The sequence below is a fragment of the Octopus bimaculoides genome, chromosome 3 (assembly GCF_046866305.1).
Source record: "Octopus bimaculoides isolate indiv1 chromosome 3, ASM4686630v1, whole genome shotgun sequence".
Lineage (NCBI taxonomy): Eukaryota > Metazoa > Mollusca > Cephalopoda > Octopoda > Octopodidae > Octopus > Octopus bimaculoides.
The window spans coordinates 25,557,345-25,579,029 of NC_142930.1; the positions used below are offsets into that span (position 1 = coordinate 25,557,345).

Below are 21,685 nucleotides of genomic sequence, written 5' to 3' on the forward strand. Positions count from 1 at the left end.
GCAGTCAGGGATCACTGCAATAACAGAGAGAAACTATTGATTGTAGAGAATTTCAGAGTATAGAATATAATGTACTCTGCATTTTCAATAAAGTAATCTGTTTGAAATATATATTTACTCCCTTCAAGGTAATAACATATCTCTACAACATTGACTCTTACCAATGCAACACTAATCTTAAAATTCTAGTGATTATTAGAGGTGTCTTTAGTGTCGGACATACTGTGATGAGAGAAAAAAAGCGTAAATTGTCTCTATGAATGGTAAGGTTTCATGAGTATGTCAATACAAAATCAATTTTATCAACAGTCAATCAGAGCAAAATAATAATGAAGACAAAAGAAAGCAACTTTTCCTCTTCTTGTTATTAAATGGGTGCAAAAATTGTCATGTTGAAGTTAGGTTTGATTCATCACTGGATTTAAGTAATCTATTTCTGTATTTAGTTTGATAATTGCTATCATTTATATATTATATTGATTTTGAACATAGGAATAAATCTATAAATTATTAAAGCCAGTCTTAGAAAGATGAAAGACAAAGTTACTAAACTCAGAATATAAAGTAACAAAATTACTGTTTATTTCTTGTGACATGACAAAGTTTATAATTTATATACTCTATTAAACACTGAATATCTTCTCACGTAAAAGAATTTGATTTTGAACGCATAAACTACCAAGCTATTTATCAATTTCCTGTTAATTTAGTGTTCCTCTTAATGAGTCCTTTCTTTCTCCTTGATAGGATGCTAGACTGTTACAAATATAACTTTTTCTGTGAGAGAAACTGAATTCAGCACTACAAGCCAACACTGCAAGTTCTGGTGTTATTCTGCTCACATTGTATTGTGAATTATACCATTGCAGTCTATTCTCACAACCAGATAGATTCAGTTACTGGGAGCTAAGTTACTGTTCAACTCCAGGTCAATACTGATTGTACAGATTATGGCCAAAGGCATTCTAGTCATGACTATCCCATCTTTTAATTGAACAAAGTGTAATTAGAACTGCAGTGGATCTTCCTTTTTAAAGTGAGTGATATGAAGGAGATTTGGCTGCTAATTTTCATTATCAAGCAACTATGTAGAGGTTTCCTTAAATTTGACACAATCTAGGTATCAAGATACAGACCACTGACCTCTTGCATGAATTTGGCTATCTGCAGCTTTCCATACACTGTTAGTTTAGTATTTTATCTACTTGATATTTTGTTATTAAAATGATCCCTATAAACAGTTAAAGAGATTTTTTTTAATGAATTAACCTCTAATATTTTACTAAAACTGATATTAGACATTATGAATACCCACTTGAAACAAACAAAAAAAAAGAAAAAAAAACCAATGGGAATCATGTATCATCTTATTGGACAACCACATTATCACACTACAGAATATCTACCTTTTCCTTCTCAAATTAGTTACTATCTTATGATTTCTTTTGCTATTTTAACAATCATTTTACCTGGAAAAGTATTTTATTTACTTACAAATAGTTCCATGGTTATAATACCTAATTGAAAGAAAGAAAATAACAGCCACCTTTTTATATAAACTGATAATGTCATTTATCACTTGACAAGCAAAAGAAATGCAGTTCACGTCCCAGTTGTTGTTTTTATATCTCAACCTGGTAATTATAATGTTAATATCATTTAAATCTACCAACTCCAACTTAACATAATAATACTTGTCTTTGTTACTCTAGTTATTAAAAAAAATTATACAAAATATCATAAATGTAATAATTTAATATTCAACAATTTATTATTTTTTTGCTATTAAGTGAAATTTATAAAATCATGTTCATATTGATTTTAATATAAAAGCTTAAAATTTCAATATATTTGACAGTATTATTTCTCTATAGCCTTTAATTTATTAAGTATTTTGATAAAACGTTCGACAATTTATACATATATTGATGTGAGCAACTACTACTTTGCTAGTAATCATATATTCCACTAAAACCTAAAATACCATCAATGCTCTTTTTATGAAAAAGGATTTCTTTTGTAAAGTTGCTGGCTTTATACCTAATAATTATCTTAAGTGATCGCTTCACAAAAGGTAACCAAACAAAATGAAGATAGTGTTCTTTCATATTTGTTACTTTATAGAGAATCAATTTAGTGTTGCCAATTTGTATTTCAATATAACTTAACAGATTTTAAAACACCTTTTTTTGAAATCAATAAACAATTTTTAAAGCCTTTTAATATTGTTTATATGTGTAAAAAAAATTTCTTTTAAATAAAAACTTGTGATAAAAAAAAGTGATAAGGTACCTGTCCCAGATTTATGAAATCAGGTTTGAAATTTTGTACTTTTGTTTTATTTATATGTTTTATCTTAATTAGATTATGTGATTTTAATAAATCATAAATGGGCATGCAATCAATACTGGTCTTTTGACAAGTGGAGTTAATCTTGATATGAATCTTAACAATCCATCGATTGTGTTCTTAAGTTTTTAGTAAATCAGAAATACATTTCTCCTTTGATAGGACAGTAATATCCATCAACTGTGCAACTCCTTTGTTGGTTATAGGGGTTAGCTGTATCTCCAGTGCTGCATATTTAGTGTTTAATAATAGTCATTGTGATTTAAATATATTTTGCATGGTTAGTCTAAAGCCAGTGATGGAATATGAACCATTGACCCTTTGAATGATAGGCTGATTGATTCAGCTAGTCAAAGAGTTCAGGTTTCACTATGTAACTCCAATTATATGTATAAACAAATAAAATAAAATAAAAACAATGCTAATTAGTCACATAACAATCCTAAATGTTGTTTATGATATGATAGGCACAGACATGGCTGAATGGTAAAGAAGTTCACTGCACAACCATGTGATTTCAGGTTTGGTTCCAACATGTATCTTGAACAATGAAAACCTTGCGAGTGAATTTAGTGGACAGAAACTGCAAGAAACCAGTGTGTGTGCATGCATGTATGTGTACATGCTCACATGTGCATGTACATGTGTGTGCATGTGTAGTGTGCACAAATGTTTGACTATCAACATTCCTTGTTGACACTGAGACTGATCACTCTGCACTTTCTACAACAACAAAAGTCCATTACTTGAAAAGCAGGCAAGGCTTGACAATAGGATGAGTATCTCACCTTAAAATCCAGTCTCAAATAACTCCCTATCTAACCTCATGGAAAACAGATGTTAAATGAATGAACAAAGAGTACAAAAAGAGGAAAAGCCTTAATAAATATTTACAAAGAGAGCAGGTAGGAACTCATTGTTTGGTGACATGCTGTACTGGAGGAAACTCACTCTCAAACAAGCGTAGCACAAAGAATGCTAACAAGGGGAGTGTTGATGGCTTTTGCTGCATTCATGCACATCTCTGTCTCTCCACGTCCACTACCTTCAGTCTCCCTACATGGGATGCTTTCATTGCGTTTGTTCTCTGCTTTTCCTTGCCTATCTTTTCAGACTCCCCACAAAGGATGATTTCACTACTTTCTTCCTCTATTCCACCCCACCTCTTTGATGCCCTCTAGTTTTTCATTCTCTCACTGCACCCCCACCTTCCAATCTCGCTCTCATTGCATTCACCCTTTACTCTCCCTATGTCTAGGCTGCTCTCTAGTCTTTTCTGCTCCCACTGCCTTTTTTCTTAACTTGCTCTCTCCACAGCCTCCTCACTTGTAATACTTTCTCTGCATTCATGCTCTGTTCTTCCCCCTACTTCTATTGTACCCTTCAGCCATTCTTTCTTTCACTACTGTCACTGCACTCATCCACTGCTCCCTCAGCCTTGTTTTCTCTCACTGTCCTTCCCCCACAACTTCTCTACCTCCTCCACACCCTCCCACTTCTCCCTCTTTGGCCTACCCCTATGATTTCATCATCTCTCTTTATTTCAGTGGCTACTCTAAATCCTCACCACTCTTATCTATTTTTCTCCATGTTCCCTTCTCCTCACATCTTCCATCCATACTCATCCTTATAATGTGGTAAAGCCATGGATCCCCTCCACAATCCCCCTCATCAATCTTGCCTCTCAGTTCCCCACTTTATCACTAACCCTTGACATTAATCCTTTCCCTTTTGCCTGTCCCTTCTACAGTCCACCTCCAGTACCATCCTCTCACAACTATAAATCTATTACTCTCATGATACTTCCTTCTCTCTCATCACTCCACCAAGAATTACAGCAACCTCTCTTCACTTCGCTTTCAGTTATAAGGGCCCCTACAAACTGCAAGGACCCCCACCCAATGCTGGTGCTAAGAAAAAGCACCCTGTATAGTTTGTAAAGTGGATGACATCAGGAAGGGCGTCCAGCTGCAGAAACCATGCCAAAACAGACACTGGAGCACAACATGGTCCTCCAGCACATCGGATCCTGTCAAACCAATCAATCCATGTCAGTATGGAAAATGGATGTTAAATTGTTTTGATTATATGAGGTGGCTATCATGAATGTATTTGTGATAACCACCTTTAAGCAAAAACCAATGGTTTCTCTACACTTGCCACTGAGACAAACTTCACCAAGCATGTTTGATATTGCATTATAGTGAGACACAAGCATTGAATGACGAAGCTATGTAGAGGCTGAATAAAATGAGTTGAATAGATATTACATATGTAATATTGATTTCAAATTTTGGCACAAGGTCAACAATTCTGAGAGAGAGAGGCAAGTTAATTACAAGAACACAAAAAACAGCCCAGTCCAGGAATGAAACTCACTACCTCATGATTGTGAACCCAACACTCTAACCACTGAGTGATATGCCTTCATATTGCCCTGTCATAATCAACAGTAATATTGTCATCATTTCCTTCCACAGATAAAAACATTTCTTCAGACATATTTCCCATGTTTATACACATGCATATTCCTATCTGCTCAGGAATGGATATACATGCACACAGAGTGTTGTTGCACCCAAAGTAACACATGCATATTTGGTATATAGTTTATTTTAAATTATTAAGTTCAAATTAGTTTCAGGCTGGTTGTATTAATTTCTGTCATTGTTGCTAACAAGTTCTTGTTTGGAAACAATTTCAGTCAGTGTATTTCATGAAGAGGAAAAAAATTAGTCTGAGGAAACTATTGATATAGCCTGCATTGACAGAAATGTCAAAGTTTATTTGAAGTATCTTTAATGAAATGGCAAGTACTAATTGCTTAAATAATTATTAAATGAAACCCTTTGAGCATAATAAGAGATGATCACCTGGTTACTTGTCAATTATTCAATTATTTTTAACAATATTGACCTTTTTATTATAATGGCTACCAGGACTTCAAGACAAAAGAACAGCTGGAAAGATATTGCCACTCTGAGAAGTAAATATATTATATTTTTGTCTCATCTAATTCAAGCTCATAAAAGATGTATAGCTTGCATTTCAATTGAGAAAACCCCAGCAATTTAACCAGGCCACAAAATAAGTTTGAATGCTGATACAGCAGCAGCTCATTGTTTTCTCTTGTCATAGTGAATAAACTATTCACCCTAAACATGCTTCAGATCCTGATGACAAAATACAGCAATAATAGTGGTCAGGAGGGAAAGGAGAATGAAGGAGATATCGCTGATAGTTGATAGAAAAAAAAGGTTCCATTTCTAACAAAAGAGTCAATAATATTAAGACTGGAAATGGCAGGTGAGAATTTTCTCACATTCAGAAAAACTTTTTTACTAAGTTCCATTAGCTGCCACAATTAAAGAAAATCAAATATAATATGGTCAAGTAGAATTTAAGATTGCAGCTGAGTAGTAAAAAGTTGGAGAGGAAGCTACGAGGTGGGTAGAAGAATGGATTAGGTGGTTTGATGATAAATTAAACTCTAAAAATAAATAATAGAGTACAATTATCAAATTAAATTAATCATTATTGACAGTGTTGCTGTTTTTGTCATAGTAGTTTTCATTTTGGATATCTGTTACTTTTGATTTTTATCTCTTCCTATATCAAAATCATTTTCATCATTTTGAAAAATAATTTCTCAATATGAAAGAAACTCTTTTACTGAATCAACTCACTTGACACAAATATATAAAAATTCTTTTATTGATTCCATAAGGCTGACATCTATGGAGGTGCAGTGGCCTAGTGGTTAGGGCAGCAGACTTGCTGTTGGAGGATCAAGGTTTCAATTTCCAGACCAGGCATTGTGTCTGTTTATTGAGCGAAAACACCTAAAGCTTCACGAGATTCTGGCAGGGGGTGGTGGCAACCCCTACTGTACTCTTTCACCCCAACTTTCTCTCACTCTTTCTTCCTGTTTCTTGAGTAATGCTGTGATGGACTAGCGTCCCGTCCAGTTGGAGGGGAACACATACGCCATAGAAACCAGGAAACCGGGCCCATGAGCCTGGCTAGGCTTTGAAAGGGCGCATAAATAATAAAAAGGCTGACATCTAAAGTTCACTTCAAAAGGAATATTTTTAAAGCTAGTTAGAGTACCTATTTCTTTTCTAGGCTCTCGTAGGTGGGTGATGTCAATGCAGTTGAAGTTAAAGCTGAAGATCAAACATCAAAAGCTTCCATCAACCAAATTCACTCACAAGGCATTGGTCAGTCGAGGCCATAGCATAAGACACTTGCTCACACAAAAGGACTGAGCCCAAAATCACATGGTTGTGAAGTGAGGTTCTTAACCACACAGACATATCTTCTAAAAAATGCTTTCATGTGTCTTAGAATTTTACACATTGGTTTCACAGAGACCTATATCAGAAAGGTATCAAAATTTAATGTGTCTCTTTATTAAAATAACATCATTTTCTTCAAATAACAATTTTGTTTTAAACTGTTTTCAACTGAAACAATCAACTAATGAAACACATATTTAAAATGTCTAAATTTAAGAAAAAATTCATTTTAATTAAAATTTATGCAATCATTATGGAGAGACATTTTTATGCAATGCCCAGATACAAGGGTGCCCAGATACAAGGGTGTACCCAAAAGAAACCGGAATTTTGCAATGTTATTTTATTCACTTAGTTTTACATGTTCACACTTTAATTGCCTTCAAAATATTCTCCATTTAAAGCAATGCATTGGGCTTCAAGCGACAAGTAACCATTCTTAAAGTGTGAAAACCACTCATAAACTTGTGTTTTGCTCATGGCAGTGTCTTTGTAAGCTGCTTGAAGCATGACAACTGTTTCAGCCACCAGAAATTTTCCCCAGCAGAAAACAGAATTTTATAGAGGCATGCTGTTCCTTCATTTTAGCCATTGCAAAAATTGATGAACAAGGGGGCAGTATAACTACAGAAGACACCACCAGTTAGCAGGCTAATGCCTAAGGGCCGTATCAAGTGGCTTCTAGTGGAAGAAGCCTGAACTACAATGGGCTTGTCCCACAGAGAACATTTCCAGTTATTTTTGGGTATTTACTTGTATATGACAGATTTATTAATTTTCTACAATAATTTGGTTTCTGATTAATAAACAGTTTCTTTTCATTAGACACAAAGTGATATTTTTGTAGTAAAAAGGTATAATAGACTGAATTAACTTCAATATATAAACACTCACAATGCCTGGTCTGGGAATCAAAACCATGATCCTACAACTGTGAGTCTGCTGCCCTAACCACTGGATCATTGTGCCTCCACTCATTAACAATATAATTAAATTGAACTGAGAAGAAACTGAAACAAATTCACTGATTGACCTGCCACAAGCTTCATTTCTGTACATAACTTGCCTTGAATAAACAAAAATTGGTTAAAATGCAGCTGAATGTAATCTAATCTGCTTGATACTTGTCATATGAGAAGAATCATGAGGCTAGAATTTCTATGAGAAGGATTGTCTGCTCCATCTTAGTGATTACTAAACTTTATATCCAGTATTTAGCAAAACTGGAGAAATGTTTAATAGTTTTAGGAGAACTGGAAAAATGTTTAATAGGTTTAATGTATATAACAAGAATTTCATGCTCAATAAATATAATTGGAAAAAAATATATCACAAATATCCTTTTCAGTGTAGATCTCCCTTTTATAGTAAATTTAATGGGATGAAATACTTGAGTAGATAAAGAGTTGTGTTACCAATCCAGTATTCATACGTTTAGATCATCTGTAGACATTTTATTGTTTCTAAGCAATGAAAATTAATATAGAACCATTAAGGCACAAAGTCCTTAAATTTAGGACTTAAAAAAATTTAAAGGTGACAACCGGTTTGTGACCACAACCTTCATCACATTTGCATTGTTGTGAAATTACTATTATATGTTTATGAAATTACTATTATATGTGATTTAAGCAAATCACCCTTCACTCGCACTTACCATTCTGCATCATATACATGCAACCTAGAAATTTTATATAAGACCTGAACAAACTTCATGAATAAATATTATGAAAACAACTTTCAAAAGAAACATGACCACCTGGTATCCTCCAATAGCATAAAAGTACAATTACTACACACATCAAAGATCTGTGATGAAATAACTCAGTCATTAACTGTGACACCACAGAAGTCTTTTGTCTTTAGACAGTGTGTAGTGGTGTCATCAAAATGTGGTATGTTTTTGTTATCGTGTCGGTGTGATAGGCATGTATTTGCCTGTGAAATAACAAAGTGATAACTGGTTCAACTATAACATTTTTTTTATTTGCTGGTGTTAGTAAATATTATTTGCCACTACATTCAATTTTGGCAACTTGCTTCGAGTTGCTAGAAAAATGGAACCAGGATACATCTGGAGTTGATGTATCCGAAGACTACATATGTTCGTGTGTGTGTGTGTGTTTGTTCGTTCTTTCATCTTGAGTGGCACGGCAAAAGATCTCTGTCTGATAGTAGCAGAGCACTTGGTCGGTCTGCGCGCATCACAGTCTCCATCTGTCTGTCTCCTGATGTCTTGTTGACCACTCTATTTATAAGAATCGTGGCAGCTAGAAGGATGGACATGCTGCAGCAGGCTTAGTACCTAAGTAGGTCAGTTGCTGTCCAGTTGAACTTCGCCTGACATCTATAAGGTCGAAGGTTAAAGGGAGATGATCAATCACTTTTTGACAGGACAAAGAAAACCTGCTTTCGCGCCCGAGGATTCTTAGATTCTGTTTCGAATCTAGGCTTGGAGAAGGAAGTGTTAATTTTTACAAGTGTAACCAGACCAAATGAACCCATCAAGTCTTGTAACATACACTCCCTATGTATGAACAACATACAATTAAAATCCCTCAAATACTAGCCCTTATAATCTCTCATGATCTCTCATGTATTTAACACTGATGAAACAGCACAGAAATGATTTGGCTTCTTCTGTAGGGTCAGAAAACACTTCTATCTTGATCACAACCTGACCTTCTACAAAGTATAGGATCCCCATTAGAGTGTTGTTCCAATATGTAGAAAAGTAATACTACAGCATCTACACAAACATTCTAGACCTCATTCAAAAGAAGGTTCTTCAGATGATTGGCAGCAATTTGCAGACTAACAGATTACAACCACTGGCTAACAAATGCACTGCTTCTTCTACTACTACAATGGCCTCTGCAACTCTCCTCTAAACTAGTAAGATGCATACTAATTCCCCCTTGTGCTCATTTCCCTCCTCTTCTCATAATCACTACTGAGCACTCCTACTTACATTGTACTAAACATTTTGCCTAAATCATTCCTCCTCAGAACTACAGCCCTCTGGAATCCCTCTAACATATTTTTTCCAATAGATATCAGTCTACAAATGTAAGTTTACATAGATTCTGCCATGTTGACTGCCATATAGGCAATAACCTCAAATGGTCAAACTGGACATTACCTACACTGATCTCACTAGTTTAGAGAGGCCTTAATTACTTCATTAGGTATATTCTCTATGCTAGTAAATCTCATGAAATTAAAGCTGTTATACTGTTATACACTTATCATATCCACTTAGCAAGCCTCTGCTTTGGTTTCTCTCAAAGCCTTGAAATATATATGAACAAAATGTACAATCAAAGAGACACATCCTCTGACAGCCACACTTCACCTCACACAACCAGCTATAGTCATGGAGTATATACTGTAATCTCATAACAAACTGAAGCATGTCAGCCTACCGTGCCGAACCTAAGCACTGTTCTCGAGCATTTTACAGTCTCTGTGTTAAAGGTATGCCCAATAAGAGCAAACAAAACATCATTTATCTCCACCATTGTGATCTATATGCACTATCTATGGATATGGCCAATAAATAAAAAAAGAAACATTTCAAAAAAAATATCAAGTCTTATTTAAAAATTTAGATGACAGTTCAAAAAATTCAATCACCGACAAAATGGAAACAAAAAGCAAAAAGAGTTAGTGCTTTAAAGATTTCCGTTTCATGTTACACAATTCTGTTATATCTGATTTATTCTAATAATAACTACATCTGGTTAGATTTAGTTTTTGCAATTCTCTCATCACATTTAGATAAGAATTGTAAACTCTCACCCTATATCTGAGTAATTTCTTAGATGAAATGATAATTATTTATTGCTTACACCCACACAATTGCTTTAAGTGTCATTTATGTTACTTGCCCAGATGAAAAGGAAGTCGATAAAATTTTAAAAAACAAGAGAGATGAAGATGTAGGAAAATAAGATAACTTAAAGGTTTTGGTGATATAACCTAGATATAATTGAACTGAACTGAGACTGAAATGAAAGTATATAAATGCAAATGTTTTTGAAAAGATTTTATCTTCAATCTGCTTCAAGAATCTCTTACAATTCAAATTTCCTAGAAAATATTACACAAGGGAAGTAGTTTATGTTAACAAATTAACAAATAATTGTCTTGTAGTAAGAGATAATAAATCACAATTCACTTCCAAGTATATGCACTCAATGAGAAATATTAACAAAAACTTTTGTGGTAAACAAGTTTATGATATTACAGAAGGTTTTCTAGTAAGTACGTATTTATCATTGTAGTGATGATGATAATGATGAAAACATTTATGGTTGAAAGCTTCAGCTGCTTACTAATCTAAAGGTGGTGTCATGGTATTGTTTCATTACACAAGATATTAAAAGCAAGTTAACAAATTAATATCCAGACACAATAAAGAGAAATGTTTTAAATTTAATTTCTAAGTCTGACAGTGCAAGCTTTTGTGCTTAATCAAACAATAAACTACTTTTTGCTTTTAAGTTGTACACTAAATAATGTGCTTGTGTTTTTCTGTGTGTATGTGGAGGGTCAGAGAAAGGGGTGCAGTGCAAAAGCATAACAATAACTGGATGAAATTAGTGCAACAGTAATCATGATCTTTGCAAGTTCTTCCAGACTGGTGAAATTGGTGCAGTTGATGTTCAACTTGAACATTCATTGGTCAATGTCTATAGGAAAAAACATTGGTGGAGAACACTTTCCAAGGGTCTAGAGAAGAAGTATTGAGAAGAGTGTTTAGTACAGGGTCTGGGGAGGTGAAACAAATAAGGATGACAGGAAGAGTAAAGATGTGTGTGACAGAAGAAAGAATATAGGAAACATTATTAAACATTGAGATAGATTAAACTTAATAGACAGATTATGTATTAAAGAGATCTCTGTTAGCATATACTATAATAGTACAATTTGAGCAGAAAATATCCAAACCCAGAAAGAAAAATCCTCTTTAAACCAATGAAAATTTCATTTTCTCCTATGATTGCTAATTCTCAAGTGAATTATACTAAAAGTTTATGTCTATCTATACCAACTATACAAAAAAAGTTTTTTTTGTCAGTTAAAAAATAGAATCTGAATAAACTATGAATTGAGATGTCAAGAATCAACAAAAACTATAAAAAGATTTGGATAAAATACAGGGTGTTCAGGCTAAATTTGTCAATTCTTTATGTCTCCTATATTCAGAAAAGGTGTTAAAGAGCATAAAGACTAAAGTTGTAGTTGAGAAAAAGTTAGCTGACATGGAAGGCTGGAAGTAATCTGAATATTAGAAAATAATTACCTGTATCATGAAGATTTGTGCTGGATATTAAAATGTCAACATCATAACTGTTGCTCAATGCTCAGAGAACACTGTAAATGCTGTAAGACATGACATGTACAACTGCAATGGAGACTACAAAGCCTGGCCAACAGGAAGGAACACAACAGATGTTCTGATTGCATACGCACGCCTGAATTCATTCAACAACTGCAGGACAAGGTCATGAAAGATCCAAGTAAGGGAATCTAGGCTTTGGTGAGAGAGATGGGTATTGGAGTTGCCACCATGAAGCTGGCCCTGGATGAGGACCCTCACTACCACTCATACAAGGGATAAATTCTGACAGCCAAGGCCAAGGAGAACTGATTGATGAAAGCAAAGAAGCTCCTAAACAAGCTGAGGCATCCTGTTGAGCCTAGGATGATCTGGTTCTTCTCAGATGAAAATAACTTCTGCCAAGGTCAGTTGCACAACACCCAGAATAACAGGTGACTTATCTACAATTCACATGATGTCTCACATATCATGAAAAGCAAGTTCCCCCAAACTGTGATGGTCTTTCCATGTGTCTCCAGTCTTTATGAAGTCATGCCGCCTCACATCTTTCAATAGGGCCTTAGGCTCAATTCAGACAGTTCTGTGAATCTGCTAGAGACTGTGGTCAAACTCTGGCTGGAGAGGGTTGCTGCTGGAAGGCCATATGTATGGCAGCAGGTTTTGGCTCTTTGCAAATACCTCCAGAAAGTGTCAGTTGTGTTTGTCAGAGAATTTCCACAACTTTACCAGCCCCAATTTTCAGCCTCCAAATTCCCTTAATTGTAATCCCATGGATTATTATGTATTGGGGCTACAGTTGAGAAAGACACCAACTGCTCTGCATACAATACTGCAATATTAAGGCCATAGAGGTGTTGAAGATCTTCCCAGGGACATAGTATGGAACACATGCACCAGGTTCCAGAGCTGTCTTGAGGCTGTGGTGGAACCTGAGGATCACTACTTTGAGGAAACTGCTATCTCCCAGACATAATCTAGTTGATATTTTTTGATTTTTTTAAAATGCTTTCACTTTTAGATGAGATATTGTGTTTTATTTTCCTTATTTGCAAATTGTCGAATTTAGCTTGAAGACTATGTTAGCAGAACAAATTGCAGTGAATGCTAGAACTAAAATATCTGTAATAAAATGAATGTTATGTAACTATTTGAATAATTGAGACACTTTAGGCTTTGGTCATTATGCAGTGTGATTAGAGCAAGTCAGTTTGATGAAGCCATTGTATCTCTAACACGTAGCTATGAGACGATCTGAGTTCATTTGAGGCACTTGTCAATTAATTGTTTCTATTACTACTTACACTTGTAACTGTCCTTTTCATAGTACTTATTATGATTAAATGAATTATCCCACTGAATGTTGGATGTTTTGATTAGAAAGGTATAGTGCAGTACTGTTGAGATATAAACTGCTAGCTCATAAGCTACTAGTCCAACATGCAACTCAGCTGTGATAGTTAAATAATAAAAAAAAATATCTCATTTAATTTTTCCCCTACTTAAATTGAAGGTTATGAATATTTTTTAGAAAGGCTTTTAGTCTTTTGGAACAATATAATCAATAGAAATAAAAGAAAGCATACTCTCAACTTGATAAAGTACCCTTCCTGACTAGTAAATTCAAAAAATTTTATTGATAAATTTCAAAACAACTCACCACAATTTCAATCTTTTCAACTTCACAGGATAGCATTGCATTGCCTTTACAAAAATACTGAAGAACAGGCTAAAAATCTATCAACACCATCATAATTATATTTAAAGCCAGGCACAGATGAAAACAAAAACCTAACTTTGAAAGAAAATGTCTGATATTTATATAACCTAAGTAGAAAAAAAGAGAATCATTAAATAATAATAATTTTCCCGAAAAGATTTCTTTTATTGCCACAATATTTTCTTAAGGTGGAAGGTTTGCCATTTTCTAAATAACCTAATTACCTATTTTCAGCCATAAATAGAAATTGATACTATTTCTTCATATTTTATTCTCATCCTTAGAAGATGGTCACCAAATTTTCTGTTTTATAGCCGGTCGTCGTCGGCGGCGGCGGCGGCGGTGGCGGTGGTGGTGGTGGTGGTGGTGGTGGTGGTGGTGGGATACTTTCTCTCTTTCTTTTATATTTCTATTTTCTTGTTTTTTGTTTGTAGAATTTCTCCACTCAGTAAGAATTCAGTTATAAATCTCACAACTATGTTTAAGACATCATACATAATAACATATGTTGGTATTTCTGATTTGATACTGTCAGCCTGAACTTATATTGTGATGTTAAAGGGGTAAGAAAGAAAGAAAGTAAAAGCAACTTGGCTCCCTTGTAATTTAATCTTCTATTGTATCTGGTTGGCATTCAGCTTGATATTTGGCAGAGCCAAGTCAAACCAATGATATTCATTTAACTAGAAAAGTGTTTTGTATTTTTTATCAGTGCTCTTCTCAAAATAGAATCTAAAGAATATTCTATTTATCAAGAAACTCAAAAGAATTCAAGCTGGTTTTATAGCTATAACACTATATAGTTACAAACTAATAAAACTGTACATAACACTCTGAATGTAACATTTAATCTATACAAAACTCTCAATCAGTAAACAGCAGTCTTGTGTTAGAAAAACAAAGAAAAAAGTTTTTTTGCACTAATCTACTCTAGAATTCTTATCAAATTCTATTCTCTTGATGGAAATCAACAAAATGCAAGATGTCTATGTTAATTGAAATAAAGAAAACTGAGTCAGACATAACAATTATTTAATTGTAAATCAATTCATATTGTAAGCAGTGTAATATGGTTGTACAAAGAGTTCAAACAGTGGAATTAAAGTTATACCATAAGGAAGAAGTTTAAAGTTTCAGACAGGCTCTTCATCAGAGAGAGATGAAATGTGCATTGGTATTGCAAGATAAACATTATGATTAAGGAGAGTAAGGAATACTTTTAGCAATGCAGAATGAAGAGGAGAGAAAGGTAACAAGTGTTTTTATTGGGGGTGCAATGGTCAAAACCAAGACAATGCTAGCAGATTTGAAAAACACTGAGAGGAAAAGATAATGAAGGGGACGACACGTAAAAGCACCCACTACACTCTCTGAGTGGTTGGCGTTAGGAAGGGCATCCAGCTGTAGAAACTCTGCCAAATTAGATTGGAGCCTGGTGTAGCCATCCAGTTGCACCAGTCCTCAGTCAAATCGTCCAACCCATGCTAGCATGGAAAGCGGACGTTAATCGATGATGATGATGATGATGATGATGATACATGCATATATGGTACAGGATGTCACCAGCAGTGCAAATAACATGAAATACATAAACAAATGAGGGAAAAACAAGTGAATTACATGAACAAGGAGAAAGGACAACACAGAGAAAAGACCCTTCATCAGTTGTCAGCTGTCTATCTACTCATTTCAAGCATTCAACAACAATATGTGTCTTCAAAGACAGTTGCTCCCATAAATTCTAAAATAATATTCAGGATTTATGGAGGGTCAAAGTTGGGAACAAAAAAAATGACAGTGGAGACATACAAGGAAACCGAACGAAAACAAACATAGAGGGTCATTAGACCAGAACGAGAGAAAAATAGTGAATGCTGGGAGAAACATTTTTTTTTGAAAAGAGAAAAGATAGAAGAGAGAGAGAGAAAACACGTCTGTTCCTTTAAACATCTGTGCAGGTAAAGAAAGATGGTCACATGAGGAAAAAAAGATGGACGATGGTCACGTGTAAGCAATGAGAGAGAAAAAGAAAAAGAGATGGAGAGAGAGAGAAAGACAGATAAAAAACGGTGAAGGAAGGAGGGGAGAAAAAGGGAATTAGAGAAGGATGGGAGAAGAAAACAGTAGAGAGTAGAGAGTCGCATCAAAAGGTAAAGATAAATTTACATGGAAATGAATGCGTCATGTCCAATTAAATAATAATAAATGATATATGATATATATATATATATATATATATATATATATATACATACATACATGCATAAATGGGTACAGGATGTCACCAGCAGTGCAAATAACATGAAATATGTATGCAAAATAACTTCAAACCTAAAGAAATATTCGTACATAGCGGCACTAAATGAGGACACAGCAATGAGAGTGCTGGACATTTTAACCCAACCCCCAGCAACACGCAAATACACCACGTTAAAAGACAGGCTGGTGGATACATTCTGGCAGATTGACTGGGAAGTGACAGCCAAGATACAGCAGGAAGAATTAGGCAATTCCAAGCCATTGGAGTTGATAGACAAGATGTTGGCATTAGTTCCCCCAGATGAGTCCCCTTCATTTTGTTTAGGGAAATATTCCTCTGCAAGTTACTGCCCCAGGTCCAGGCCCTCATAACTCAGACCGAGATCAAGGGCCTGTGGCAGTTAGCAAAAGCAGCTGACAAACATTTTTTATCAAGTGGTTTTATGGTTAATGCCTTAGGGCCAGCCCCAAGACATGGTAGAGTTAAGTAAGACAACCTGTGCTTTTACCACACAAAGTCCAGAAAAAAAGGATATGAAGTGCAGACAACCATGTAGCTTCAGGAAATCTTGGCAATCAGCCCAGGGAAACTCCAGGACCAATCGCCATTGAATACCCTGGTGGCAGGAAAACACAATCAGCTGCTCCTCTATGTCTGCAATCGGAGCTCTGAATGTAGGTTCCTAATCGAGACAGGAACAGAAGTCAGCATGGTCACCAAACAGGAGCTGCCCCAAGCAAATCACATCAACCCTTGCCAAGGAATAGTCACCAAAGAGCCAAGTAATCACAAGCATAGACAGGACAGTTAAAACGTCTTCCTAGTTCCAATGACAGTCAACAGTTCGGTGGGGAGAGAGTTATATGTCGGACACTGCTCAAGGATTTATAACAGATAAACTGTAGACAGGAACTTCACTGCAGGCTAGCTAGGGAGCTGGTCTGCAGCGAAGTTGACTTCCGATTAAGTGAGCTTCTATGAAGCAGGAGTTGAGAAGCAGCTATCACCCTCATGTGCTCAACAAAATAAATCTTTCACTAACACATTCTGGGTCTCCATTAATTTTTTGTGTATAGCTTAACTAAAGCTATATCATCATCATTAAACGCCCGTTGTCCATGCTGGCATGGTTTGGATGGTTTGAGAGGGCTGGCAAGTTGAGAGGCTGCACCAGACTCCTATCTGATTTGGCATAGTTTCTACAGCTGGATGCCCTTCCTAATGCCAACCACTCTGAGAGAGTAGTTGGCATTATATACATATATATATATATATATATATACACACACACACATGTAAAGGTTGTGCACTGGCAGGATTATTAACACACCAAGACAAAATGCTTGGCGGCATTTTATCTGTCTTTATGCTGCAAATTCAAATTCCGCTGAGGTCAACTTTATCTTTCATCCTTTCAGAGTCAATAAAATAAGCACTAGTTGAGTATTGGGGTAATGTAATTGACTTACCCCTTCTCTGAAAGTTGCTGGCCTTGTACCAAAATTTGAAACCAATATATATACATATAGTTGTATACACTACATATATATGTCTAGCCAGACATATGTATACAAACTTGTCTATATAAGTACACACAAACACACACACAACACACACATAAATAATATGCAAACATATATATATGCCCACATGTACATAATGACATACAAACATAAAAAAACACAAATACACATATATATAAAGTAATGTATACAGTGAAGAGAGGTGGAGGATCATTAATAGCTGTTATTATATGTCAGGAGCGAGATAAAAAGTAAGGGAAGGAATCAAGATAGATTAGAAGAACAAAAGATTTTCATTAATGCCTGTGAGTTTTTCATTTTTGTTTTAATCAGAATTTACCCAAAGATCATACAATCTAGAACCAAAAACTGTAATCTCAAACCATTAAAACACTAATCTCTTCATCTACAATCCCTTGCACTGCAACAAACTTCTGTATGAAGTAACTTCATACCTCTACAATCTATTTTCTTCTTAAGCTGCACAAATCTATGCATTCTGATCACTCCGTTGCTTCTGTTTATAGTTGTCTTACTGAACAGCTCTCTAACTACCTTGATAAATTCATATCATCTTTGTTGCAGCTCAACTTTTGCATATCAGAATATTAACTGTACCTTTAACCTTCTAAACTCCTTTTCCCTACCTTCTGGATCCTCACAACTATTCCCCATGGATGTGAAATCCTTACACACTATCACTCCTCCCACAACAATAGGCTCTTAGTCCTTAAACATTTTTTACTTCTACGACTCACTTAACCCTGGATACTAAGATAAGCCCCAGCTCTACCAACCTCTTTTGTGGGTAATATTGTGGCCCAGGTCTTAAGTATCAAAGTTACTACATCGATGACCATATTGGTGCTACTGCATTATCTAGGGAGCAACTCATTGCCTTCATTTGTTATATCACACTTTGGAATTTATTCCTACCATCAAGTCATTGGCATAAAAGAAATCACAAATAAAGAATTGAAAGACTTCCACCCTGGCACCAAAATGCTACAAATTGAAGAGACAACCAGAAGATCAGTTTCTCACATTTATCTCAAAAGAGCAATCAACAGCAAAAGCATTTGTGAAAGTGATAGCAATATACAATGAACAGAGAGAGAAGGAACAAAGATGTCACTTTGTTTGAAAATTTCCTACAGGAATGGATCCCACTCATGCTCCCAGTTCATCATGAATTATTTAATTATTCCATTATTTACTCATGTGAAACATAGGGCTTGTACAAACATCGTTAAACACCCTTTAATGCCATCAGAGATGTTTAAAACATTTTGACTACAAATACAGAGGTTTTGAGGGGATCCAAAGTCTGGGGTATTAAGACAATGGTACACAAGCACTGTTTACCTCAGACTGGACAACTTATTAGAGGATCTCAAAAGTAGACATTGTATGGTGAACTAGTTATGTAAAAATTACAACATAAAGCAAAGTTGCAATTTAAGAACTGTGTAATAGTTTCTTTGAAAACATTTGAAATAAGTGAGGCCAGCTGTGAAAGAAATGCTTTCAATCATCACTTTAGGAGAAGAGTGATAAAGGATATTTTCGAAAAAGCATGCATATCTCATGCAGAATCCAAGCAAGTTACATAAAAACAAGTTACATAAATGTGTGAAATTGATGGAGTAAGTGTGGTATGCAATATTTGTGGTTCCAAGCACTTTCCCAAGGCCAGACTTACTAGATGCCAACAAAGTCATCAGGTGAGGCAAAAAGTTGGCTGTATGTTCCTGCATGATATCTACTCTATACATATATCTACTACATGATCACAACAAAACATTGCACAACATGCAGTACATATGGAAAAGTTTGCAAATCTATTGAGGGCTTAAAAAGACACAGTGTTATACACTGGAATATACTTAAGCATGTATATGTTGCAGGTTTGTTTGCAAGGTCTGTGAAAAGATATGTAAGAGTTAAGCAAGTTTAAAGAGTCTCTTGAAAGAATTATTATTTTGATAGTTGTTGTTGGTTCTCCCTCAGGCACAAGTAGACAGTCATCATATATATTCATATATATATATATATATATATATATATATATATGGGAGAATTTACGAAAAAAACAACAGACGAGGACAGGTGGTGTAAGCAACAAAAGGATGTATTAGTTTAACACTCGGTAATAGAGAAAGTCTTTAACGTTTCGAGCTACGCTCTTCAACAGAAAGAATAAGGAGAAACACAAGGAGAAAAACATGGAGAAAAAAATTTTGAATGTTGTGGTCAGCAATCTATCTCATCCCAGTATTTGACTGGCACTTTATTTTATCACACCTGGGAGGATGAAAGGAAAATATAACCTTAGTGGGATTTGAACTCAGAACATAATGAGTCAAAAGAAATATCACTAGGCATTTCATCTGATGCACTAATGATTCTACCAGCACACTACCTTATGTAATAAAACAGTATAATACGAGAACTTTTAAGCATGAAATTTTTTGCTTTTCAGTAGCATTTATGCAATAAAATTATATAATGGAACCTTTAATCTATAGAAAACCCAATGTAAAACCTGCTTAGAAAACACTTTCAATAAACAGAGTACTTATATTGCTTGTACTGATATCTTTCATACTGTTTTTTAGTCACCATTTTTATAATGTTAGAAGCTACAGTTTTCAAGAACATTTGTTTGAAATTTAACTTTCACTACAAGGAGTATATGGTAAAGTAAGCTTTCAATATTATATAAATTGGTAAAATATAAATCTGGTTACTGTCATTACACACACACACACACACACACACACACACACACACTATAAACTGAAGAAGAAGTAGATCTCAAATCAAATAATTTCTTACATTGACACAAGACCACACATTTGGGGTAGAAGGAGTATAATCAAATCCAGCATATAACTAGAGGAATGAAAGTGAAGATAACACCAATGCTGTTTAAATTTGGAATTCTTAATATCAAAATTAAATATTGTAATATATATGTAAGTGGCAAGTAGGCAGAGTTGTTGGAGTATCAGATAGAATACTTTGTAACATTCACTCTGGCTCTCCACACTCTGAGTTTAGATCCTGCTAAATTCAACTCTGCCTTTCATCTTTATGAGATCAATAACGAAGTACCAGTCAAGTACTGAGGGTTTATTCTCTCTCTTTCTCTCTCTGGAAGAAATTGACTGTGTACAAACTTGGAGACGAAAGTTCTCCTACACTGAACGAAGCCAAGGAAGAAGGGCTGTTTAGTCTGCTGCTCAATTTCTACCACTCCACCTACTTTCCTCAAATTAAATATTAACATTAGTCAGAAAGAAAAAAAAAGTAAACATAAAAGAGTTGGCTCTTCAAAAGCCAAGATTTGAGAAAATAAAGCTGGAATTAAACATGTACACCTTATTGTTACACCTCATGTCATTTTTCTATCTTTTTCTTACATTGGTTTCAGTAGTTGGGTTGTGACTTTGCTGAGGTACTGCTTTCTAGGGTAAAGTTTATTATATCAATACTTATTATATAAGACCTAGGAAGGATTAAAGTGGATATGGGTGGAATTTGAACTAAAAATAAAAAGGATGTAAACTTGAGCCAGTGCAAGAGTCCTTATATGTTTGCTCAACCTGTTAGAAATAACAGCTTAACTTCCTTCAAACCTCACTATCTTAAAAAAAGGAAGGACATATTACATGATGTAGCCCAATATATACAATGCCTAAAAAAACTGAAAGGTCACAATTGTTATACCTTTGATCAAAGGTATACTCAATTAGAAGACAAACTATGATTTGTGAACAGATTTGTGAATAGAATTAACTGGATCAAATACTGTAATTTCAATCCTCAACAAAAATTAACAGCAAATACAGTCAATATGGAGAAGAACATGAATAGTATTAAGTCAATTAGGGAAAGTTATTTTCTCCCAATTTATTTTTGTGGGGTGGGGGTTAGATTTGTAAGGAACAGGAGGTATGTTTCATATTTATTTGGAAATGTCATGAGCTATCACTGAAGTATGCTGATTAAGTAAGATTTTTGCTAGGATTCTATCAGATTTGTATATCTTAATAAGAAAGAATGAAATAGATCAGAATATATGTTATAAGTAGAAAACTTAAGAGGGAAAATTTTTTTCTTTTTCATTTTCTTTTCTTTTTTCATTAGCCCTCAATTACTTTTAGTTTGTTGTACCATCCAAAAATA

At 34.8% G+C, this 21,685-nt stretch overlaps 1 protein-coding gene across 1 annotated transcript in view; it reads right to left on the reverse strand.

The window, feature by feature from the left end:
- LOC106878286 (uncharacterized) overlaps nt 1-21,685 on the reverse strand; it is a 135,218-nt gene that overhangs the window by 48,534 nt on the left and 64,999 nt on the right. The gene's annotated exons all lie outside the window — the stretch shown is intronic.